This window comes from Telopea speciosissima, chromosome 5 (genome assembly GCF_018873765.1).
Source record: "Telopea speciosissima isolate NSW1024214 ecotype Mountain lineage chromosome 5, Tspe_v1, whole genome shotgun sequence".
NCBI lineage: Eukaryota > Viridiplantae > Streptophyta > Magnoliopsida > Proteales > Proteaceae > Telopea > Telopea speciosissima.
Genome location: NC_057920.1, coordinates 69,749,242 through 69,775,090, shown reverse-complemented (window position 1 = coordinate 69,775,090; position 25,849 = coordinate 69,749,242). Strand labels below are relative to the sequence as shown.

The following is a 25,849-nucleotide window of genomic DNA, read 5'->3' as shown; positions in this document are numbered from 1 at the left end:
TAAATGTCAACCCCCTAGTTGAAGAACAAAAACTGGATTTTCGGCAATAGGTAAAATTTTCAACTTCCTATTGCTGGGGGTTTTTCTCAAATCTAAAATTTTGAACTGAAAAAGACCACAGTCAGATTGAAGAATCCTACACACTTGGTATATCAGATGGAGAAGGGTTTTTTTTTCCTGTAAACCCTATTTGTTTTTTCCTTTTTCTTGACTGTGGCCTTGGTTTCTGAAGATTTGGTGGCATTGGGTGCCTTGTTACGGTCAAGGTTCGAGAACTCGCGAGATCTCGCCGAGTTTCTCGGTTTTTCAAAATCTCGAGTCGAGATCACATACGCATTCTAAAAATGCATTTTCTCGGTGAGATCTCTGAGATCTCGGTTTGACATAGGAAAATGCCCATCTAGGTCCTTTACATAAGTGCCAGATCTCGAGATCTTGCTGGAAATTCTTGGTATACAGACACCTATCTATGCCAGGAACCAAGACAGACACTTATTTATGCCTAATATCATTTAAGTAAATGCTTTTGTATTTGTATTTCATTTACTTAAGATATTATTCATAAATAAGAAAATACCCCCCCCCATTTGAATCCAATAAAAATAGTTAAAAAATAAAATTCCAAAAGGAAAAAAAATAACCCCCCAGTTCAAGAACAAAAACTGGATTTTTGATGGTAGGTGCAATTTTCAACTTTCTAATGGTGGGGTTTTTCTCAAATCTAAAAATTCCATAAATCTTATTATGGTAAAACATTGCTAAAAACCAAAAGTGCGGTAAAATATTCATTTGTTTTGATGTCCAAAAATTATTTCCATTCGAGCGATTTTGACAGATTCGCAAGACACGAATTAAGTTTGACCGGTACATAACTCTTTCAATATAAATCAGATTTTAGCAATCTTGGACTTGTTGGAAAGCTTTCAAAACAAAGCTTTCCAACAAGTCCAAGATTGCTAAAATCTGATTTATATTGAAAGAGTTATGTACCGGTCAAACTTAATTCGGTGTGCACGAATGCTGTCAAAATCCAGTTGCGTTAGAAAGTTTGAAAATTGCACCTACCGCCGAAAATCCAGTTTTTGTTCTTGAACTGGGGGGTTGACTTTTTTTCCTTTTGGAATTTTATTTTTTAACTATTTTTATTGGATTCAAATAGGGGGGTATTTGCTTATTTATGAATAATATCTTAAGTAAATGCAATATCATTTACTTAAATGATATTAGGCATAAATGAGTGTGTTTGTCTGTCTGCTCCGGTTTCTAGCATAAGTAAGTGTCATCCCGCTTTCCTACTAATGAAACTCCTATTTGGACTTAGTTTTTGCAAAATCTGATAGTGCCATTGTGTTTAAATGGCCTAAAATAGATTGAATACCAAGTTTCAGACCCAAACTAGGTCTAAAACCCACCGAGATGAGGCTTCGAGTCTAGAAAAAAAAAAGTGCAACAACTCGGCGAGATCTCGCCGAGATCTCGACTCGACTCGGTTTTTCAAGGGTCCGAGTTGGCACCGAGACCCGAGTTTTCGAACCTTGGTTACGGTATGGCGCTCTCGCTTTGTTATAGCGGCCAGTAAGCTATATGTAGTAGCTCCACCTGTCCGCGACGCATGTAAGGATTGGGGTGGCGAATCAGGAACCGACTGATCAATCCAAAACTGCCGTAACACTCTCTCACCCAGGTACCACTCGATGTGGTCCAAGTATACCAGCTCCACTCGGGCAAGAAAGTACGGATCAGATATAAATATTAATATGGTAAAACATTGCTAAAAACCAAAAGAGCAGTAAATATTCATTTGTTTGGATATCTAAAAAAAATATTTTCATTCAAAGCGATTTTTGACAGCATTCGCACACACCAAATAAGGTTTGACCGGAACATAACTCCTTCAATATAAATCAGACTTAAGCAATCTTGGTTTTGTTGGAAAGCTGGTCTTGTGCTCTACCTAATTCAAAAAGTCTAATGTAAAAATAAATTCATTTGACTAATCAAACTTATTGGAGAACAAGAACATTTCTCTAAATCGAGAGCAGTGTAATTACTTATAGATAAGATTATATTTTCTAAGAACAGTATAAACCAAATGTGAGACTAGGTATAACAAGAGAATGACCAAGTCCAAGAACAGTATAAACCTAATGTATGTTTTGATTGTTTCACACTTCCAAATTCCAATAGCTTGCTTCTTCAGTTCTGCTGTCTTCTAGTTCTATGTTAATTTTTTATGACGATGTGTTTTAATATTGATTTTTGATGACTTGATGTGGCATAATATTGATTTTTTATGACTTGATGTGATTTAATGTTTATTTGTGAGGACTTGATGTGGCTTAATTTTGATTTTTGATAACTTTTTTTTTTTGTGAATAAAAAATTATATTACCAAAGCCCGAGAGGGGCGAGAGGGAGAAAACGTTGGGGGGGGGGGGAATGTACAAAGGGGGGGAAAGAGGGGGGGAAGGGGGCGTAACAGAGCTCTATCTAGACCCCAGGATACAACAATGTGCCTGTTCCTTGGGGAATCCAAAAAGGCCTTGTGAGGCAAAAGACTAAGCTTAGAGGAGACATCCCAAGAGATGGCTTTCCAAATCAAGTCAAAAGAACGAGATTTGGAAGTCCATCTCCTAAGGTTCCTCTCCATCCAAATGTGATAAATAGTAGCGCCGAACACAAGCTTGCCAATGGTATCGCAGGTGGTGCATCCAGGAAAAGTTATGACCATGCAAAGCCACTCTCGAGCGAATGGAAGAATACACCTGCGGCGAGGCCAGAAAAACTCTCGAAGAGGTTAAGAGAGGCCATGATGGCAGAGATGGAGGAGGGTGAGGCTTTGGAGAAGATCATAAGATCATCCGCAAAGGCCAGGTGGGTGAGGTTGAGCTGCTTGCACTTGGGGAGGGCGGAGATAAGATGAAGGTCAATTTTGGCTTGGATGCTCCTAGAAAGGACTTCCAAAGCCAAGGAAAAGAGAAAGGGGGAGAGAGGGCATCCCTGACGAATTCCAGCTTTAGAATGGAAAAAACCGGCGGGGGAGCCATTGACAATAACCGAGAAGGAGGGGGTAGAGATGCAAGCAAAAATCCAACGGATGAAAGGAGGGGGAAAGCCCATCTGCGAGAGCACATTGCACATGAAATCCCATCGGAGGGAGTCAAAAGGTTTGTAGAGATCAATTTTCATTAGGACAGCAGGAGAGTGAGATTTACGGTCAAAGCCACGAACAATTTCAGAGCAGAGGATAATGTTATCCGCAATGCTTCTGCCCGAGATGAAAGCAGATTGATTGGGGCTGACCAAGGAGGGAATGACAAGCTGGATTCAGTTTGCCAAAATTTTGGCAATGAACTTGTATAGGAGTGTAGAAAACCTAGGACCTGTAACCAGTAACTCTAGAGAGAAGAAAAGAGAGAAGAGAAAATGGAAATTGTAAAATACTTGAATTAATTAATTGATAGGTAAGCCCATCTATTTATAATAGAGGGGGAATTACAAATAGACTAAACTAGGCGATGTGGGACTAAAACCCATGTTGCCGACTGTACCTAATAACATAATAAATAAACTAACCCCAAAATGACCAGAATACCCCCCACGGTATTCTGGATTACATATTCCAACACTCCCCCTCAAGCTGGATTATACAAATAAGTAAAGAAAGAAGATCCAGCTTGAACTAAAGAAAAAAGAACTCCAAATAATGCTAACAAGGAGGTTGCAGAGGGAGATAGGTCTAAAATCAGAGAGAGAGGATGCTCCATCTTTTTTAGGGATGAGGCAGAGGAAAGTCTGATTGACCTGGGCGAGCTGGCTGGGATTAAAGAAAAAGTTGCGGATGGCTTTGATGAGATCGCCCTTGATGTGATCCCAGCAACTAAGGAAGAACCCCATGCTGAATCCGTCAGGGCCAGGGGCCTTATTGGTCTTATGGGACAAGATGGCCTTGGTAATCTCATCATCAGAGGGGATGGCAAGAAGAAAGTTAGACAGGGAGGAGGGGACAAATTTATTGATAAGGCCAGGAGGGATGGGAGAGGGAGGGGGAGGGGGGATTGAAGAGAGAGGTGAAAAAAGAAGCCGCCTCAGCCTTAATGCCAGGGACGGTGGTAAGAGGGGAGCCATCCCGGGCGATGAGCAGGGTGATGGAGTTGAAATTCAATCCGGCTTTCAGAGAGTGATGGAAGAAAGCCAAGTTGGAATCACTAAGCTCAAGCCACTTGATGCGGGCTTTCTGGCGAAGGAAGCTTTCTTCCAGAGAGGAGAGGGAGAAGAGCTCATCGGTAAGCTTTCTTTCGACCTCAGCCAGCAAGGGGTTGAGCGGATCCAACTGGAGCCGGAATTGCACCGAGGCCAGATCAGAGCGGCAGGAAGAGACTCTGGAGGGGAGGTTGCTAAAGGTGGCAGAGCTCCAGGTTTTAAGCCCAGATTTGGTGAGTCTGAACTTACGAGTAAAAGCAATGAGAGGGAGGGAGTGGCAATGGACGAGGGAGTTCCAAGCTTTAAGAATGGTAGGGAGATAGAGAGGGTGGGAGGTCCACATGTCAAAGAATTTAAAAGGTTTTGGCCCGAAAGAGGAATACTGCTAAATGAGGAGATGACAGGGACTATGGTCAGAAAGCCCCTGGAGAAGGAAATTGGCATTGGAATGGGGAAAAGAGGTGAGCCAGGCTTCGTTGATGAGAAACTGGTCAAGCTTACAAGCAATAAGTCCCAAGAACTCTCGGAACCAGTACCATCCCTTCCATAAGTTACATCTCTGTAGGTTGACCATACTAACCGTTGTCGCCGAATTTGAGTTTACTATTACCTCTGCAAGACCAAGCTCCTTGCAAAGACTCAAGCCATCCCTGAGCGCCCTGAGTTCAGCTATGGAGTTAGTGCATTCCCCATAGAAATTTGCAAAGGCTGCCAGCACCTCTCCGTTCTGATTCCTGATCACCCCTCCCCCACCACCAAGTCCGGGGTTCCCCTTGCTGGCCCCATCCATATTAAGCTTAACAGAATGGAAAGGGGGACACTAATAGATAGGAAGAGGCTGTTTCAGCTTTGCAGCTGGGGCCTTCATTCCAAAGCATTATAGGATCAAAGTATTCCTAGGGGACTCCAGCCTGCCAAGCTCACAAACCCAACCTTTGATGCGCTCAATAATGGTAGAAGCACTGTGACACCTCTCCCCATGCCTTCTGTTGTTCCTCTCTTTCCAGAGCTCCCAAACAATCAAACTAGGCATGATTCCAATGATGTAATCGCTAAGATTTTTGCAGCTCCCTAACTCTTGCCAGAGCACCATCCGGCTTCTGACATCCTCAGAGGGCAGAAAGGGTATGTCGAGAAGCTGTGAAAAAAATTCCCAAACCTTAGAAGCCATGTTGCCAGAGCCCAAGCAATGATTTATCGTTTCCCTCTATGGCTGACCACAACAATTGCATCTAGAGGCCAAAGGGATGCCTAGGGCCATCAGAGAATCATCAGTGGGGATCCTGCCCATCAACAGCTGCAACGAGAAAAGGCTACTTTCAGGGGCACCGTTTGGTTCCAAATCCATTTCGCAAAGGCCATTCCAGGTGCCCTGTGCCGAACCTGGTTCCAAGCCGATCTAGAAGAGAATCGGCCATCACTCGCCGGAGTCCAGACCAGAACATCATCACTGTCTGAAAGCACAAAATTCCCGTGAGTGATGCTGTCCTTACTACCTCAGAATCGATAAGGTCTAAAATGTCCTCCCTCCAATTCCCTATCTCATCGACCGCATCCTTGACACACAGATTCAGATTCACTAGAAGCCCATTGTCCACAAAGTCAATCAATGGGCCAACCCCCACCCAATTGTCTAGCCAGAAGGAGATATTGCCAGCCCCAAGTAGTCATCTTGATCTCTCCATCACGAACCCCTTGAACTCCAAAGTGTTGCACCATGATTTAGAACCAATTCCAACTGGCCCAGTCAGAGACTCATGAATGTTTTTGAAGTACTTGGCCCTGAAAAAGTTGCCCCACAAAGAGTGCCCTGACAATACTTTCCACAGCCCTTTCAGTCTGAGGGAGAGACCCACATCCTCAAGAAGTCGAACGCCTAGCCCCCCTTCCTCCAGAGGCCTACAAACTTTCTGCCAATTCACCCAGTGCCTGCAGTTGCCCCATTTAGAGCTGCCCCAAAGAAAGTCAGCAAAAACCCTGTACAGTCTGCGAAAGACAACCTTTGGCGGATCCAATGTGGCCAGGACATGGATCGGCATGGATGAGAGAACATGCCTCAAGAGCGTCACGCGACCGCTAGAAGACAGGAGCCTTCCCTTCCATCCTGCCACCTTACTTCTAATCCTTTCAATTAGCCCATCAAAGAAATAAATCTTCATCCTGCCCGAATGTAGTGGAGTTCCGAGGTAGGTGATGGGGAGGGCCTTCCTGGGAAAGCCTGTGACCACCCCCACCATGCAAGCTGTAGCCATCGCGGCTTTATCCCCTAGCACATAGCAGCTTTTCTGCCTATTGACAAGCTGCCCTGAAAAACCTTCATACCTGGTGATGAAGCCCATGATTTGCTTGAGGGAGTTCTTCAAGCCTCTGGCAAAAATAAGGTGTCGTCTACAAACAGGCAATGTGAGATTCCTGGGCATCCCCTCGGAAGTCTGTAGTAAGCTACCTGCCCTTCTGCGAAAAGCCTTTTTAAACCCCTGCTAAGCACTTCCTCAGCCAAGATAAACAGGGCCGGAGATAGGGGGTCCCCCTGTCGCACTCCCCTAGTGGATTTAAAGAAACCAGACTACCTGCCCCCCAACACAATAGAAAACCAGCAGTTCTCCACCGTCTTCCTGATCAAAGAAATCCATGCCTCACCAAAACCAAACCTATCCAGAACCAACCAGAGGAACTCCCATTCCAGCCGGTCATAGGCTTTGGCCATATCCAGCTTGAGTACAACATTTCCACCCCTTGTCTTCCGATTCAACTCTTGCACCATCTCTTGGGCAATGGCAATGTTGTCATGAATACACCTACCCTGCACAAAAGCACCTTGCTCTTCCGCCACTAAGGATGGAAGGAGTCCTGCCAATCTTGAAGTAATAATCTTTGCCAGGATCTTATATGAGAAATTACACAAACTAATAGGCCGGAAATCTGCCATTACCTCGGGGTTGTCCTTCTTAGGGATGAGCACCAAGTTGGCAGACGTGAAGCTTCTTGGGAGTACCCCTCCTGTGAAGAACTCTTGCACCGCTGCCCAAACATCATGGCCCACCAGCTCCCAGCAGGCCGTGAAAAAAATCCCTAAGAAGTTGTCTGGACCTGGGGCACTGTCTCCTGACAAGTCAAACACAGCCTTCCGCACTTCCTCCAAGGTTGGGACAGCTATAAGAGCGGAGTTGTCAGAGTCAGAAATAATTTTGGGAATTAGTGACAACAGCCCCTCATCCACCACGTAGCTCTGAGAAGCAAATATCCCTGAAAAGTGTTGCACTGCCTCAGACTAAATCGCATCATTATCAGAGATCCACTCGCCATCTGCACCCTTGATTTTGTTAATGCTTGCCGTCCTACGCCTGACTTTCACCATGGAGTGGAAAAATTTCGTGTTCCGGTCCCCCTCCTTCAACCATGTTACCCTTAACATCTGCCTCCAAAAAATTTCCTCCTGAAGGAGAACCCCTTGTAGGGCATCCTTGGCCTCAGCAAGAGCCTCCCTGGATTCCCTACTGTTACAGCGGTCTACCTCCGCTTCTGCCTTGCTGACAGTGTCCTCCGCTTCCTTCACCCTCTGATGGATGTTACCAAAAACCTCCTTGTTCCATAAACGTAGCGCACCACGAAGAGCTTTAAGCTTGAGGAACAAAACATAAAGAGGCGAGCCCACAACTGGCTTACCCCACTGTCCCTTAACAAAGTCCATAAACCCCGGATGTAGAAGCCACATCTGCTGGAATTTAAATGGAGAAAAAAACCGGTCGCGATTGACAGCAAAGGACATCCAAATGGGAGCATGGTCCGAGCAGGTCCGGCTAAAGTGTGTAACATTAGACCTCGAAAACGCACCCGCCCACTCCGCATTGACCAATAAACGGTCCAACCTGGCCAGAACCCGCCTAGCACCTTCCTGGTTGTTTAACCAGGTGAAGACACTGCTAGTGTACCCAACATCTAAGAGACCAGCCCCATTCACAAAGTTGCCAAACTCCTCTAATGAGCAAGAGCAAGAGCAAGCAAGCCGGGCCCCCGCCTTTTCCATTGGGGCAGCCACAACATTGAAGTCTCCCCCCACCGCCCACGGACAGTCTACTGATCTGGAAAACGCCTCCAACTTCTCCCACATCTCCCTCCTCTCCAAGGCCGAGCACAGGCCATGCACAAATGTAATAAAAAAAGTCCCCACTCCTGCATCCACACACCCCAGGGTGACAAACTGGTGATGCTCCTCCACAACCGATACCTACACCGAGCCCCTCCAAAAAATCCACAACCTGTCCTGGATATGCATCGAGTCTAACCCAACCCTTCGCATGATCCTCCGACCCTTTGTGGCCTGCGCCTTAGGCTCCGCAATTGCAACAATGTCAATCTTGTGCTGACTCACTATGGCTTTCAATCGCCTTGAAGTAGGCTTATTGCCTATCTCCCTTGCGTTCCAAAATAAGCAATTCATCTAGGAATAGTTTGTGAAGCCTCTACCGATCCCATGGATCTCGTGATGCGCTGGCTAGGCCCCTCCCTGGCAGTCCTTCCCCGTCTGGCCTTTTTGAGCTTCTTCCTCTTGTAGAACTTCTCCGCACTAAGCAACAAAGCGCGAGCCGCAACCTGTCTGGACCGTCTTCCTGGTCGCGCCCTCACAGGCACTGGCGCCCTTTCCACCTCCCCCAGCCTATCAACTGTTCGCATGACCCTTCTCGCGAGAATGGAGTTAAAACTTCTAAAGCTCTCCAAGAGAGCCTCACGGTCCAAAGTGGGTGCAGCCATTTCCGCCACCTATGAGTCGTCCCTGGTACGCCTTGATTGGTCCCTCTGTCGGAAGAAAGGTGTCGAGCTCTCCCTCATTGACTGCGAACCATCCACGCTAGTGCAGCTGGGTCGAAGATCCCCTGCTACTATTTCAGAACACAACTCCAGCCCCTCCTGAGCCTGCGCCACCAACGTAAAGTCACGGTCCACATCCTCCTCTCCTCGGTCGAGAACAGCGTCAACATGTGGAATTTCCCCCTCTTCTAAAACCAGAGTCTCCGAACCCCTCTCCGTCTCAGGCAGGACTACACCATCATCCCTTACCCCCTCAATTAACCTCTGGTCGTTGTAGCTTGGAGCTGCCACTGGTACTTGGTGCTCCCTTTCTCTAACCTCCTCCCCTGAGCCTCCCGTAGGCCCTTCCACAGCATTACCCCTCGCCTTCTGCCCAGTTAGCATCCAACGACCCCCCCGGCGAGTGCCCTCCTGTCGCTGAATAGTCAAAGCCAACCTCCCAGCCATTCCTCGCGAAGATCCCTCCCCAGCAGGAATGTAAACTCCATTGTCATCTCTGTCGGCATTAAGACTTGGCTGCACAGCTTCCCCTTCACGATGCTCCTTCGGCTTGGATGCGCTTGAAGTTCTCGACTTCCTGCAACTCTCCTTTGCGTGGCTCAGTTTCGAACAACATGTACAATACACTAGGAGCCTTTCGTAGACTATCCTCTGGTAAAAACCCTCTGCCCCACATCCTATCCAAATCTTCGATGGTAAATCACGCCTAAGATCAACCTCCACACAGAACCTAGCTTCCACAGTATGCGTAGCTGCAGCGGTGGCGCCATCCACCTTCAGGAACCTGCCTATCGCTCCGGCGATCGAAATCAGAAAGTTTCCTTGGTAAAAATTCACCGGCAGCCCTGGCAGTAAGACCCACACCGGGGCGAGGGGGGACTCCCACCCTAAGACGAAATCAGAGGACCATTTAAGAAATCGTAGCAGGAAACCCTGATTATACACCTGTTCTTTCAGCCAGACCTTGACGAAATCCGACGGTGTCGAGAATCGCAGAATGACGTGTCGCGGGTCTAGCGTCGAGACGATCACATCGCTTTGCACGAAGAGGGACTTCTGAAGATAAGTCTTGATTGCGTGCAGGGAGGGCCTTCCATGGCTGCATTTAGCGATCAGCGAGGTCGCAAAGGCCTGCTCTGACATCTCGATCTCCTCTTTGGAGAAAACACCGCAGGGCCACCGTAAAAGGATGAAGGCTTCTTCGTGGGGATCACTGCGCGAGGCCCTATAGAGAAAACAGGGGCTAAAGAACGCGAGACCACAGCTGCAAACGAAGGAGCAGGGCCACCCGCTGGGACCTCACAAGGAGAGGGATCAGGGGGGTGCTCCTCCCGAGATGGAGGACCCTCCATGGCCAGTCACTTCGCAAAACGCCAAAACCCTAGCCTGCGCCACCAGAGCTTAACATGCACCCACCCTCCTTTTGCGTGGCCCACCTCCTTGGGTCGCCTTGCCACCTTGACAACTATGGAAAGAATTTGATTAGAACTCTCAGGCATGGCCTTGGACTCTTGGTTGAAGTATCGTAGGAGGGCTTCCTTATAACTCCTCCAAGATCAAGTCGAACCAGTAACCAAATGGGTTGTTTCAAAAAACCCTGCAACTACCAGAAGTGTAACAGAAACAAGAAGTTGCAGTTTTGAATCTCACTGTTTAAGGGATCTTAGGGCTTGAGATTGAAGGTACTAGATCCCCTATAAATAGGAAACCAATGCCTAGAATTAAAGAATGAAGGGGGTTAGATCGGAGAGGACTGATAGTAGTTGATAAAGGGTGAAGAAGAAAGAAGGGAGCAGAGAACGATAGCCAAAGAGGGTTTGGTTGTAGCACAGAACAGCTACGGGAAGGAAGAAGAAGACAGATCTCGCAACGTATTGCTCTCGTACCTAGTAACGATAAACAACTCAAATAAATTCAATTCATCAAATCCAACTGAAAAAATCGCTGCATACATATTGTTATATAGAAGTAAATAAATCCTAATCCTAACCTGAAACTGAAACAAACTTTGACTCTAACACTACTAGCTATTAACGACTCTAAAATAAAGAGAAATATATAAAAATAAAAATAAAAAATCATATTACATAAATCCCCAATTAGTCCTACGCTTAACTGCATCACATCAACCACTTGAAATTATATCTGAAACACTCATGCTAGATTGTGAAGGCTTATCAACAATGCAGAAACATTTAAAAGCAACAGAAAGGTCTACCAACCTTTTCATGATTGCAGATAAAACCACGCATCATGGAACCAAATGAAATAAAAATGTCTTCGGACAAAGAGAGGGTGCAGGAATAAAGATGCAGACTTTTGTTTACCCCAATTCCTATTGCTTCAGTTATGAACAGCTTACGGGTTGAAATGAATACTTCTTTAATAACAAAAGATTGCATCTTTCCATTACCCTCTGTGACAATGCATAAGAGGACTGTAAGGATGGTGATTGACAATGGGCAGAGCCACCAAGTTTGGAAAGTATTGGTGCAGTTCTTCTATCGTAGCTCAAGTTCTTCCAGCCCAAGTGAATTGATGTAGGAGACTCATCGTAGTCCATCTGTAGTTAGGTAGGATCAGGATCTCAAAAAATTTGTTCTCGTCATTTCCACTTCTGTTAACATTACTATTTTTTGGAAAATTCTCCATTACTTATTCAGTAATTATGATTTTTAATTTACAAAAAAGTGAAAAAGGTTCAAGTGAGGAAAGAGGTTCAAGTTTTTACAAACTCTTCCATTACTTATTCAGTAATTGTGATTTTTAACTTGAGAAAATGTTTGGTTGGAAAATCAAAGTGAGGAAAGAGGTTCAAGTTTTCGAGAAATGTCATCCCAACTTTAGTGTTGTAACTTCTAACCTTGCATATGAAATTGTGGGAGGAGACAGGCAAGTGGGAGAGTGAAAGAAGTGATGGGATGAAATAAATGCAATACTGCCACCTGCAATTTTCTTTTTTGTTTCCACAAAACAGCCAAACAACACATTTTTTTCTTTGCTTTTTTATTTCTCCTTTTACTTCCTGGAAAAAGCAACCTTCCCTAAAATCTTTCTGAGAGTTAAGGAAAAGGATTAGACCCTATCTGAATTCCAGATCCATAATCCATATTAAGACCATGGAGAAGGTCAAACCTTCACGAACCATTATTTTCAATGTTGATCTTTCTAGAGACTTGGAGAGGCTAAGGAACTATCACACTGACAAAGATTCAAAGGCTAGGGGAGAGCTGCAAGAAGATGTAGAGGTTGGGAATAGGAAGAAGAGAGAAAAGCCAAAGTAAATCATCTAGTCAGAAGGTATGAGATGAGGGGAAGGTTGGGAGGCGTGCGGAGAGCAGGAATCATGAAGGGTTCCTTCTAGAGGTTACTTGTTTATAGCAGGATATTGGTATATATGCGTTTGTAGTACATTTTCTGCTACGTAAGAGGGTGAACCAATTCCTTTACCCTCTGTTTCTTGCTTCGCTTCTTCCCTTCTTTTCCATTTCTAGATGTCTCTCCTCTCACTTGTTTATTCTCAGATTTAACATATTTTCTGTTATCCATATCAAAAATATATATATCTGACTCCTGTCACTCTTAAGCTTACCATCCTCCCTATTGAAGAACCTGTTTCTGAAGCCTCCAAAAAAAATTAGTTGGATGTTCCTCTACCAATAAAGGACAGCCCCAAAACAATGCTTATCCACCCTAATCATGCACTGCTTGCTGAATATTTGCTTCGGTGCCTAATACCTCAATTTCTTGCAACTCATTTGGAGCCCAACTCTTCCTTGTCAATACTGGTAAAGAATGTAGAGGATTTAACCATGGTCTATGAATTGGATGCTCTATCCTAAATAAGCCTTACAACAATATTATCATTATCTACAGACAACTTCCTCAACCTGTGGGGAGATATTTTAAGCATTTTACCAATCTTTGCCTCTGAAGAAGTTCAAAAGGACTTCCTCATCTTATCTACAGATTCGGAAGCTACTGTCCATCGCGTTCAAGTAGTGGTCTCTCATGTAGCAGTTTGTTTCTAAGGCTGCTGTCTTGGTAACATGGGTTTTGTACAGAGATTGGGTTATTTATGTTCTCATTTCGACATCTTTCAGTATAGTGTAACTTATTTTAACAATCAAAAATGCTAAACTTAAAGCAACTACTGGCATTAGCTAAGCTTTTATGGTAGCATCTGAATCTCGTTCTCATGACATTAAGTATTCTGTCTAGAAAAGCTTAGATAGATGGTCACAGTAGTAAAACCAAACTGAGCAAGATCTGCCTAATGCAAACAGGCTACTTCTAGTAAAACTATTGAAGCTCATCCAAAATATAACAGCTAGCTCAAGCCATAAAAAGTGATAAGTCAATGGGAAGAATTGTGTGAAAGGATTTGTCTTGAGCCTACCTTCGCAACTGCCACCTGCTTGGATTTGGTTAATCTATATTTGTGTGATATCCCATCATCAAATATATCATCCAGATTGCTTTCATAATGACAAGGACTGGACGTCGGTTCCGGAAACGAAAATTCTCGTAACTGCTTCTCCATGCCTTCCCTACTGGATGAGGGAGTCAAATTGTTATTCTCCTTCAACAACAACTCACGGGACTGATAAGCCATACGAGGCACATGCTCAATAAGATGACCATTGGCAAGAGGGGAACTCCTACTGGGAGCATTATCTACAGTGGAACTCCTCGAGCAAATCCCTCCCATTGCGTTGATGACTACAAAAAAAATAGCTCACTTCTTCAAGCTTCCCATACAAGAGAACAAATAGGATTAGTAATACTAACTAAAAAATACCCTTAGCAGCTTGCACTGAGTGATTAGCAGCAAATGAAAGCCTAGTCTTCCTCCAGTCAAGCACAAGGCTGTGCCACTACAGACTCTGGGTGTCTAATAATACCCGTCTAGTTCCACAAGTCCGCCCGATCTACACCAAAAAGTTTGCACAGCTTTTATTCCGTTCACTATTCAGACTCCAGTTCATCAAAACTAAACTGTAAAATCACAACCAAACGAATATTCATTAAAATCACAGTTTCTTGTTTTTTTCCCTTCAAGAAACATGAAACCCAGAAAAGAAGTGCATGGCTTCTAGCCTAGAATCAAGAGAACGCAAGAACTCAATTAATTAAAACTAACAGAAACGCAATAAAACTACAAAACAAGAAAACCCCAAATCATGATCAATCCTAAGGACGCAAATGAACAACAGAAATTCAGTAAGACCAAAAAAAAAATTTGAACCTTTGAGATTATTATCGACCATCAAAGTAGCCAACCCAGATAGAAAGAGAGAGACTCACCAGCAACAGGGAAAATGTCAGAAGGGCTGGATCTATGGAACCCAGAAAATGTGATGGCTGTTCTGTCCTTCTCTACCTATTATTGAATCCCACAAGAACAAGTGCAAAGCAAGAGATAGACAGGCAGAAAGAGAGGGTTGGCTCAGAGGGGCAGGAGGAGGAGGAGTGCTACCAGAGCAGGAAGTCCACCGTTTACACGCTAAAGAAACAAAAACGGTCCTTTGGTGATCTAAGTAACTCGATGAGATGGAGGTCTCCTTCCATGCACCTCCCATCATTTGAGAATTATGAGGTTTTTTGTTTGATGTTGCGATAGAAAGTGGGAGGCGGTTTCCCTTCTCCCATGGCGAAGGAGGTAATGGAGTGGGATGATTGTCACACCGGTGGGAGGGAAATTTCGACGTCTTTTTTCGCGGGAGAAAGACAAATTAATTTTTGGGAAAGAGAGCGTTATATTGCCCCTGCGCTCACTCAGACATTGTAGCACGAAATGACTGCTCTGCCTCTCTAAATTTCTCCATTTTATAAAACTGGTAAATAATATTTGAGGTGCCTAATCTTTAACAAAAGGATATAGAAGGTACCTTAGATTTCAAAATTGACGTTTGGGATGTCTTCTAAATTGGTTTTTGGCTAAAATACACATGAGGTGCTCAATCTTTGTTAAAAGAACTTTTGAGGTATCCATTCTTTTAAAAAGGACGTTTTGAGTGTCTTATTGGTTTATTTATACTCCAAATTAAATATATTTTCAAATTTATCCCTCTCAATCCTACTCCCAACATCACTTCCCTTTCCTTTTTCAACCCTAACTCCAATTATCACCATCGCCCTTCATCCCTGCAACCCTGCCTTGCCCTCTCCTGCAACCTTACTCCACCATACCATGCTCCCTACCCCTTCCCCGTGCCAACACCTCCCCCACCTGTCCAATAGTCACAACTTACAACTACTATGTATTTTCAGTCTCAGAGAAGGATTTGGAAATCAATGGAATTAGAAATACAAAGAGAAACAATAATGATTACTAGCTATGCGAGGCAAGAATTCGAAGGATTCAAAACAGTTACCAACCCAAGAAGATGAGAGCAGAGTCCAAAGTCCTGAACTCCTAACTCCGGACTCCTCAAAGGCAATCCAAATAGGCAAGTAAGCAGTGAAAAAGAGAAACTTGAAATCACGAATAGTGGAATTTGCTTAATCACCATGAAATCTTTTAAATGCTCGATCATATAGAGAGAGAGAAATCATTCCTGAACAATCGAAACCTAATAGTATATTCGAGAGATTAGGGTTGTGTTACTCGAAAAATCACAAATTAGGGTTGTGGGAAAGAGGATGGAAGAAGGGAAATCTCTTCACCAACTGCTTAGGTTAGTGGGTATCTAAGGGTAAAAAGGTATTTTCATGTCCACCATAAACACCAAGTCTTCACTTAACGTGGTATGGTTAATGGACTGTTAGTTTAACATGTTTTCAAAATTTCAAGGGTTGTACACGTTTTGAAACCTTGGGTCGATTTGCACTTAAAGCAAAGTACCGGGGGGGTGTGCATGTAATTTTTCAAACTAATAATAAGTTAAACACTTCGCAAGGCCACCCTTCCTCCATTCCTTAGGTTAGCCACATGATTTGTTGTTGGTGGTCCATCCCAACAGCCTCTCTATGAAAGCAGAGGTAAAGCTGCATACATTATGACCCTCCCTAGACCCCGCAATGGCGGGAGCCTTGTGCACTAAGTAAGCCCTTTTTGGTCCATCCAAAATGTGAGAGTTGGCCAACCTTGCTCCTTTGCTCCTTGCATTCCTTGAAACAATCTCTATATCTTTGATTCGTGTGACGACCCTAAATACCATTATCCATTGAGACCAAAAGAAAGTACATAAGCCCACCCAACTCTGTCTAAGCCTAACTACCATCGTCAATTAAAAGATATTGAACATCTTATGATAATTTCTGGTAATCTTCGAAAGGAAGGAAAACATTACAACATATCATTAAATCGAAACGGAGAGGATAAGAGTTTCAAGTCATGAAATCACTTATAAACTAACTGAACAGCTCGTGTCAACTTCCATTGCGCATCTAATGCTTGTTCGATGTTGATGTTCATGTTTTAGACTTCAAGCTGAGGCCATTCGACGTCAAAGTTTGGGTTTTAATTGCTAGTTAGATTCTTCCATCTGCATATATCATTGCTCATAACCCTTTGGTAAGCTCCAAATTTCCCATAAAACGTTCAAATACATTGATAAACCAAAAATACATGGGCCAAACCCGAGATGCCACGTGTCCTAACACGAGGAATAAACCCCCAAAAGGTCATCCACAAGCCGGGCTACGTCAAGACCCATTTGAGGAATAGACCCCAAAAGGTCATCATCCACAGGCTAGGCTACATCAAGGCCCATTCGAGGAATAGACCTCAAAAGGTCATCCAGGGACCAAGTCTTCCACGCCAGCCAACGAGGTCCAACTGTGACGTCACCACCAAAGTCCATGTCATCTTATCACTAAAAGGTCGGAGCATGGATATGTACCAGATGGACGTTATCCTGAAGAGATATAATTCTAATCAAACTCAAACATCAAGGGTCGTTGCCCAACACGTGAAGAACACGCTTAGGGAACCTCTTCCCTACTAGGACTCTACGTCTCACAAGGAACACTTCCAAAGAGGACTCTACTGCGTGATAATCTACCCAGCGTAGCACACTCATCACCCACTAGGACTCTCCACACCGCCACACTCAACTATAAATACTCAGGTATTCTACCCCATTAACCATCTTGAATTCCAGTAATTCATCTGTTGCTGAGAGAGATCTAACTTAGGCATCGGAGAGTTTAAGGCCGGAACCACACCGGTTCTTTTTTGTCACTGACGTCCTTTTGCAGGTTGTGGCACCCGAATGACCCATCGGCGATTTCCTAACGCAACATAAATTTATAGAAGTCCAAGCTTGAATTTTAATCCGAAAAGACCACAGTTATTCTAAGTGGATCATTTGGTTTTTCCATTTTTTACCATAGACAATGAAACCACTTTAATCTTACTTAAAATCTGACGATTTTTGTGAGATTTGATCCTCCACATCATTTATAGGCTGAGAATCTCTCTCAAAGGACTTCCCCTCATGTTCTTAAGCATTCCTTGGAGAGTGCAAGTGAGCCCCAGAATTGCAATTCAAGAGTTAATAAGATTTTCTTTTTTTTTTTAACCCCCTCCCCCCTCCCAAATTCTCTTGGCAGAAGCCAAAATATTTCTTTTCGTCATTCAACTTGGGGTTTTGTAACAAGTCATCTCCAATTATTTGGACAGATTAAAGATAGGTTGGTTAAATCTAAGAGAGCTTTGTAAACTGCCTTCAGCTTGGCTCCATATCATGTGGTGTAATTGAAAGCAGTGCATGCACCACTCCTAAGCTCATGGCATGACATGTGGTGGGAAAGTTTGTAATGTTAAAAGCCATTTTCGATTATTTGTAAGAGATTTTCTTATTGGCATCCTTTACTTATAATAGGGGTGAAACAGACCAGGTTTTTTAAACTCAAATTGAACCCTAAGTCCTCTTAGCCCAGCTGAAACCCAACCTGGTTTTGAGGTCGGGTTGAGATATCTCAACCTAGGCCCAATCTTATCGGGCTCATCCTACCCAGTCTAGTCCTGATTGACCTTGATTAGGTAGGGTTGACCATGATTGACTTTGATTTTTGTTAGAGCTAGATTGACACTGATTGACCTCGACTTAAAGCCTAAAGAGTAATATGTAATAATTAATATATAGTTATATAATATTAAGATCGAGCTAGGCTGGACCGAACTCAACCCAAGGCTTCAACCCAGGCCCAGGCCCAGCCCCAGTTCTTGGGCATGAAAATCCCATCCCAATTAAGCCCTGTCTGGGCTTAGGGCGGGCTTGGATTCACTGACGGTTGGGCATCAGTGCCACGTTAGCAGAATCATTATGGCAGGCTCGGGAATCCGAAACGTCCTTTGATCTGGGCCGTTGAATTATGCTGAGCTCTGCAAGGCCGTTGGATCAGTTCAACCCAAGAGTTATAAATAGGCGACTCCTAACTATTCATTCTTCACTGCTCCAAGTTATTGACTTCTCGGCAAGCTCAGATTCTTCAGCTCGGTAGCGCTCGGTGCTTTCTGGTTCGTGATCAGCTCGGCCTTTGCTTCATTCGCGCTCAGCTCATCCTTAGCTCTTCTTCAACCAGTAAGTCTTCTCCGCCCAGTATGTCAGTTGGTAGTAGTCCCATGGGCGAGCTGTTCGTCGGGGCGGCAGAGGGCGCGAGTCCGAGCCGAGAGCTCCCCGCTCATTCTCCTACCATAGACTTGTTGGGCTCAACTTCGGATGAGCCCGATGTAGTGGAGCCTTGTCAGGCCGAGGTGGCCGAGCCTTCGTTGCTCCTGGAGTTCGACCACGCGGCCCAACCAATCGCCATAGACCGAGCCAAGAACTCTAGGTCGTCCTCATCCGATGAGGAGTCAAGTAAGGGAGATTCGTCCGAAGTGGGGGTTGGCTCGGTCAGCTTATCCACTGACGCCCCTGAGCTTGAAGAAGGGAGTATCGGCACCATTCCAAACACGATCACGGATGCCGACCTCGACTGTCTAAGGATGACCTATGCCATCCCCAAGGACATTCAGCTCCGAGCTCCTAACCCCGGGGAGATGGCCTGCTTCATCAGGCCCGGTGAGGTGGCTTTGTACGAGATGCCTTTCAAGTACGCGTTCAGCCTCCCCGTCCTCGACTTGGTGGACCAGATCTTGGACCACTTCCACCTGTCCCCTGGTCAGCTGGTGCTGAACTCTTGTCTGGCCGTGTACGGCTTCTACGCCCTATTTTGCGAGATGGGCCGAGGTGCAAGCATGGCGCTTTTCTCTCGGCTCTTTTTCTTGAAGAAGTCTCCAAAGAAGGGGTGGTACTATTTCAGCCGCCGATCTGGGAAGAGTGCGACCCTGGGCAGCCACAAATTTCTGGTCGGCACGTCGACCTTCAATAAGTATTGGAAGCCTCATTTTTTCTTCGCTTCCATTCCAAACAGCCCTCTCCGAACCGAGTGGAAGGAGATGAACTTGAACTACGTCAATAGGGTACTGCCCCTAACCGAGAATGAGTTGACCTCACTTGACTTAATCCCCCAGCGTTCGCCCTTTGACGTCCTTCGGCTTCAGGATGAGGGGTTTCTTAAAAGGTGGCACATGACCCCGGGTAGGAGCCCTAGCTGAGCCCGTTTCTATTCCCGAGCTGTCCTCCTTATTCAGTTTTCATTTCTTTTTTTTTTAATATATTTTTTACGTTTGGTTTCTCTTGCAGTGGTCGGCCACATTCCCCCTATGGATACAACTCGGCTAAAGGCCGAGACCCTAGCGGACCAAAGGAAGAAAAATGCTGAGAAGTCCCGGGGCGAGTCCTCAAAGGCCCCCAAGGGCAAGGCCATGTTGTCGAGCCCGCTAGACGCTGTGGTCGGCCTTGAGGCTGAGAAGAGTATGGGCCCCGCGGCGTCTCCGAGGAAAGGGAAGGGCCGAAAAGGTGAGAGGAGCCCGCCGAAAGATACCAAGCGTCAGAAGCTCTCGGTCAATCTGACGAGTGGTATCCTTCCGCCCGTGGCTTCACCCCCCAACATCTCCCGATATGTCTTGGGGAGGGTCTCGGCCAACAACGTTCCTGTGAGGCCGACCTGGCGCCTCTTCCCAGGGGACTCGGCATTGACGTCGGCCGCACATGCCAAGGAATGGCTGCATGCAGGTCGGTTGCCGGCTGACAGGGAGAAGCTCGAGGCACTGTCTGACCCTGAGCTCCTCTCTACACTGTTTCAGGACTTCAACATGGTGAGTTTCCTGGTCGGCTCTTGTGATTAGGTCCGACCTGTGTAGTCTGTCCTGACTTTTGTTCTCATACTTTTTTGCAGGGCTTCGCCAAGGTAGTGGAGACCATGCTTCGTTTTGAGCAGCTCTTGACCGAGAACCACTCCTTGGGCGTCCAGTGCAAGAAGGCCTACCAGGATGCCGTTCAAAGGTGTCGGGAGACCCAAGAGAAGCTTACTACCGCTGAGGCCGAAGTGGAGAGCTCTCAGGCCGAGGTGATCAGGCAGAAAGAGAAGGTCCAGGCTCTGCAGGCTCACAGCTTGCCAAGGCGAGGGAGAAGGCCAAGGAGGACCTGGCCATGGCTCGGGACGAGGCGATCAGCAACTATCTCCAATCGAAGGAGTACGCTGATGTGTGCTATGAGATCAGAAAGCCTCCCTACGCCGAAGGTTTTGAGGCAGGCCGGGCTGATCTCTTAGCCGAGATCAAGGCGGTCTACCCCAATCTCAATCTCTCACGTTTTGATGATGACGCGACTACCTTTGCCGGGGAGTTGGGAGATGAGGAGGGAGCCGAGGTCACCCAAGCTCTGCCCCTTGAGGAACCTACGCAGACCAACCTCTTCGCCCTTGACGCTGAACCCCAAGACCCCCTTGCCGAGCCTATCACCGTGGATGTCGCCGAGGTCGCCTCTAAGTCCATCGCCGAGGAGATTGAGATGTAAAAAATTATCTTCTTTTTTTTTTTTTTTTTTTGGGCCGAACTGTCCTCATTGTAACCATGCCGAGCAGTCGGCCTGTACTGAATAAAAAATCTATTTTTGCCAAAATTTATCCAAGTGTTTTAGCTCGGCATTCTTAGCCTTCTTTTCCTTGTGTATGTTGTTCCATTTGAGGTTATGGCCGAGGTCAAGGTGATTTTCGCTTTGGTTAGTTAATTTGCCATTCCCATCGGTTCGATTGGACCGACTATCATATAAGTGGACGCGTGGCCGAGCAGCCTTCCTGGCCGAGTGTAATGCCTTAGCTTAGTTTCAAACTTTGTTAGGCTCGGCCAAGGGGGGAGTTTGCTCTTGAGAGGTCGGCCAGGTCCATGAGGACCGGTCTTACGACTTGCTTGCCGATCTATGAGGGCCGGTCTTTGAGGTCTGCCAGGTCTATGAGGACCGGTCTTACGACTTGGTTGCCGACCTATGAGGGCCGGTCTTTAAGGTCGGCCAGGTCTATGAGGACCGGTCTTACGACTTGGTTGCCGACCTATGAGGGCCGGTCTTTGAGGTCGGCCAGGTCTATGTGGGCCGGTCTTACAACTTGGTTGCCGACCTATGAGGGCCGGTCTTATAACTTGGTTGCCGACCTATGAGGGCCGGTCTTTGAGGTCGGCCAGGTCTATGAGGACCGGTCTTACGACTTTGATTTAGGAGCTTGCAAATACGTTACGTGGTGGAGAAAGACTTTATTTAATTGAATCAAACGTCGGGGCTGAAGCCGAATACAAGCATGCTCAGTTATTGAAAAAATTTCTTCAAATTTTCTGAGTTCCAAGGTCTCGGTACCTTCTTGCCCCCCAGAGTCTGCAAGCGATACGTCCCGGGGTGAATTTGCTTAGAGACTATGTACGGGCCTTCCCAGTTTGGTGCTAACTTCCCTTGCTGGCTTGGCTGGGATGCACTAAGCTTTCTGAGGACAAGGTCCCCTTGACGGAAGTGCCGCTCTTTTACTCTTGAGTCATAGTACTTTGCCGTCCTCTATTGGTAGGCCATGTTTCGGAGTAATGCATTTTCTCAAACTTCGTCGAGGAAGTCCAGGTTGGCTCTCAATCCATCTTCATAGGTCTTTTCATCAAAGTTGAGCACTCGGTATGACGATGCCATAATTTTGACCAGGGCGAGGGCTTCGGTCCCATAAGCGAGGCGAAAAGGGCTCTCCCCGGTTGGTGTTCTTACTGTCGTCCTATATGCCCATAGGACACTTGGGAGCTCTTCTACCTATCTTCCTTTGGCCTCATCTAACCTTCTCTTAATGCCGGCGAGTAATGTTCGGTTGGACACTTCTACTTGTCCATTTGCTTGTGGATGAGCTACTGAGATGGGTCAGAAGTTAATGTAGAAGTGTTAGCAGAACTCTCGGAAGGCCAGGTTGTTGAATTACGTGCCATTATCTGTGATGAGCACTTTTGATAGTACGAACCGGTAGATGACCTTATCTTGGAAGAATTTCTCCATGTTCTTCTCGGTGATGGTTGCAAGGGGCTCAGCCTCGACCCATTTAGTGAAGTAATCGATCGCCACTACCACGTACTTCCTATTTCCCATTGCCGGGGTGAAATCTCCGAGAATATCCATTCCCCACATAGCGAAAGGGATTGGGCTCAGCATTGAGGTCAGTTTTGTTGCTGGTCGGCTTAGGATTGGTGTAAACAGCTGGCACTTCTCGCATGTCTTCACATACCTCATGGCCTCTTCTTGCATTCTTGGCCAATAGAATCCTTGCCGAAGTATCTTGTATGCAAGAGCCCGGCCCCCCATGTGACTCCCGCATATTCCCTCATGCACCTCGGCCAAGGCATACTCAGCTCCCTTCGGTCCAAGGCATCAGAGAAGAGGGGCCGAGATTGCTCTTTTGTAGAGCACTCCGTCGATCATGGTGTACTTGGAAGCTCGAATCTTGACCTTCCTTGCTTCGTCTCGACTCTCCGGGAGCAGGTCATTCTCCAAGTAGTTGACAATGGGGTCCAACCAGGTCGGCCCATCCTCTTCAATGTGCTTTATACATTCTTCTTATAAGGAAGGCTTCTCCAAGATTTCTATGTACACTGATCGGCTCAGATATTGGAGGTCGGCCTCGGCCAACTTTGACAAGGAGTCAGCCGCGGCATTCTCTTTTCTAGGTATTTGAGTAATCTCGAAGTGCTCAAGTTCAAAAATTAGATCTCGTGCTCAGCTCAGGTAAGCTATCATCCTTTCGTCTTTCGCCTCATAGTCTCCATTGACCTGGTTGACCACGAGTTGGGAGTCTCCTCGCACCTTCAACCGCTTTACGCCCATTGCCTTGCTGACTCGAAGTCCGGCTAGGAGGGCTTCATACTCGGCCTCATTGTTCGAGGCGGGAAACTTGAACCTCAGGGCATATTGGATCAGAAACCCCTCGGGGCTCACCAGGATCAGGCCGGCACCGCTTCCTCCGAAGGTGCTTGAGCCGTCGACATTCATGGTCTAAGTCGGGTCAGCCGTAGCCCCGACCTCTTTTACTGTCTTTTCTTCCCCGACTTCAAGGTCAGGCCTTGTGCATTCGACGATGAAGTTGGCAAGGGCTTGTCCTTTTATCGTCGTCCTCAGATGATAGTTTATATCGTATTCACTCAGCTCAACCGCCCAGGTGATCAGCCATCCTGAAACGTCGGGTTTGTGCAATACCTTCTTGAGTGGTTGATTGGTCAGTACCGCGATCGGATGAGCTTGGAAGTACGGCCTTAGTTTCCTTACGGCCGTAACAAGAGCGAATGCTATTTTCTCGAACCCGTAGTATCTTGTCTCGGTGTCGACAAGAACGTGGCTGATGTAGTATATGGGTCTTTGAGTTCGACTTTCTTCCCTAATCAACACCGCACTGACTGCTATGGGGGTAGCGGCTAAGTAAACTTAAAGCTCCTCTTTTGGCTCGGGTCGGCTGAGAAGAGGCAGGTTCTCCAAATATTTCTTCAGCTCTTCAAAACCTTGCTGGCATTCGTCCGACCAGATAAAGTCCTTCGGGTTTCGGATATTCTTGAGGGCCTTAAAGAACGGTAGGCACTTGTTGCCCGATCTCGACATGAATTGTGCCAATGCCGCCACTCATCCGTTTAGCCTCTGCACTTCTTGGATCGTCCTTGGAGGGCTCATCTCTTGGATGACCCTGATTTTTGCCGGATTGGCTTCGATGCCTCTGACAGGGACCATGAAGCCGAGGAACTTTCCCGAGTTCACGCTGAATGCACACTTGGCGGGGTTCAACTTCATTTGGTTCTTCCTCAATACGGCAAAGGCTTCTTCCAAGTCAGCCAAGTGGTGTTCGGCCTTCAAGCTCTTCACTAACATGTCATCCACGTAGACTTCTATGTTTCTTCCGATCTGCTCGCAGAATATATAGCTCACGAGCCGCTGGTATGTCGCTCCGACGTTTTTCAATTCGAACGGCATGACCTTGTAGCAAAAATTTTCTTGGTCAGTTTGGAATGCCGTGTATGACTCGTCCTCCTCATGCATCATGATTTGGTTGTAGCCGGAATACGCATCCATGAAACTCAACATCTCATGACCTGTCGTGGCGTCGATCAAGAGGTTGATTCGAGGTAGCGGGTACTCATCTTTTGGACAAGCCTTATTGAGGTCGGTGTAGTCGACACACATTCTCCACTTCTCGTTCGGCTTGGGGACCATGACGACGTTAGCCAACCAGGTCGGGAATTTTTCTTCTCGGATGAACCCTGATCGGCGAAGCTTCTCCACCTCTTCTTTGATCGTTGTTTGTTGATCAAGGGCATAGTTCCTTCTCTTCTGCCGAATTGGTTTTCGGCTTGGATCTACGTGGAGTCGGTGCTTGGCTATATGCCTTGGTATGCTCGACATGTCAACAGCGGACCAGGCAAAGATATCGGCGTTCGCCTTTAAGAAAGCTCCGAGCTGATTCCTTTGATCTTCATTCAGTAATGATCCGAGCTGGACCACCTTTGCTGGGTCATCTTCGCTGAGATGAAATGGGGTCAGGTCTTCCACGGGTCGTCCTCTCCTCTCGATAAGCTCATCCCGCTGATCCTCGGGGAGGTGTTCGACGCACATTGCCATTCCTCGGACATTGCCTTTGTTTTGCTTGACAAAAGTAGCATAGCACTCCCGGGCCTTCTTCTGGTCGCCTCGGACCTCGTTGACACCGTTCTCAGTGGGGAACTTCATCTTCAAGTGCGTCGGGGAGATGATGGCTTGGAGAGCGATCAATGAAGGACGGTCGAGTATGGCGTTGAAAGCCACTACCGACCGTACTGCCATAAATTTGACCTGGATCGTCACCTGGTATGGAGCTTGCCCAATCGTGACCAGTAGGTCGATTGAGCCTTTGATGGTCACGGCAGCTCCTGAGAACCCATGAAGTGAGGTGCATTCCGGTTTGAGGTCTTTGTCGCCGAAGCCAAATTATCGGTACGTGTCTAGTGACATAAGGTCCACGGATGCGCCGGTATCGACCAATACACGGTGGATAGGTCTCTTCACAATTTCTACCTGCACCACGAAAGCATCATCATGAGGTAAACTTATACCTTCGAGGTCGGCCTCGGTGAAGGAGATCGTCACTGCTGGCTTGAGCTTCTTGGTGGGCATCTTGGTAACTCTGATGAACCGTGCGTTTGCCTTAGCCTTTCGAGTAGTCTCTTGCCCGGGCCCTCTGAGGATAGTGTATATGGGCGCTCCCTTGTCACTGCTCGGCCCGGACCCGTCCTCTTTCTTCTCAGCTCAGGCTTTATCTTCATCTCGCTCGATTCGCCTATTTTTGGGCCTTGGCTCGGCTTTTCTCTGATCGCGCTCTTTAGGTCGTCGACCCCCATGCTCTTCACGGCCTCCTTTGACATATCGCTTCAAGTGGCCCGCTTTTATCAGCTCTTCGATTTCTCTTTTCAGCTGATAACAATCCTCGGTGTCGTGGCCGGTGTCCTTGTGGAATTGACAATATTTGTTGG

At 46.4% G+C, this 25,849-nt stretch overlaps 1 pseudogene; it reads right to left on the bottom strand.

Moving 5' to 3' along the window:
* The window catches only part of LOC122661907, a 44,069-nt pseudogene extending 30,142 nt beyond the window's left edge, over nt 1-13,927 (bottom strand).
* Nucleotides 13,928-25,849: the final 11,922 nt, after the last annotated feature.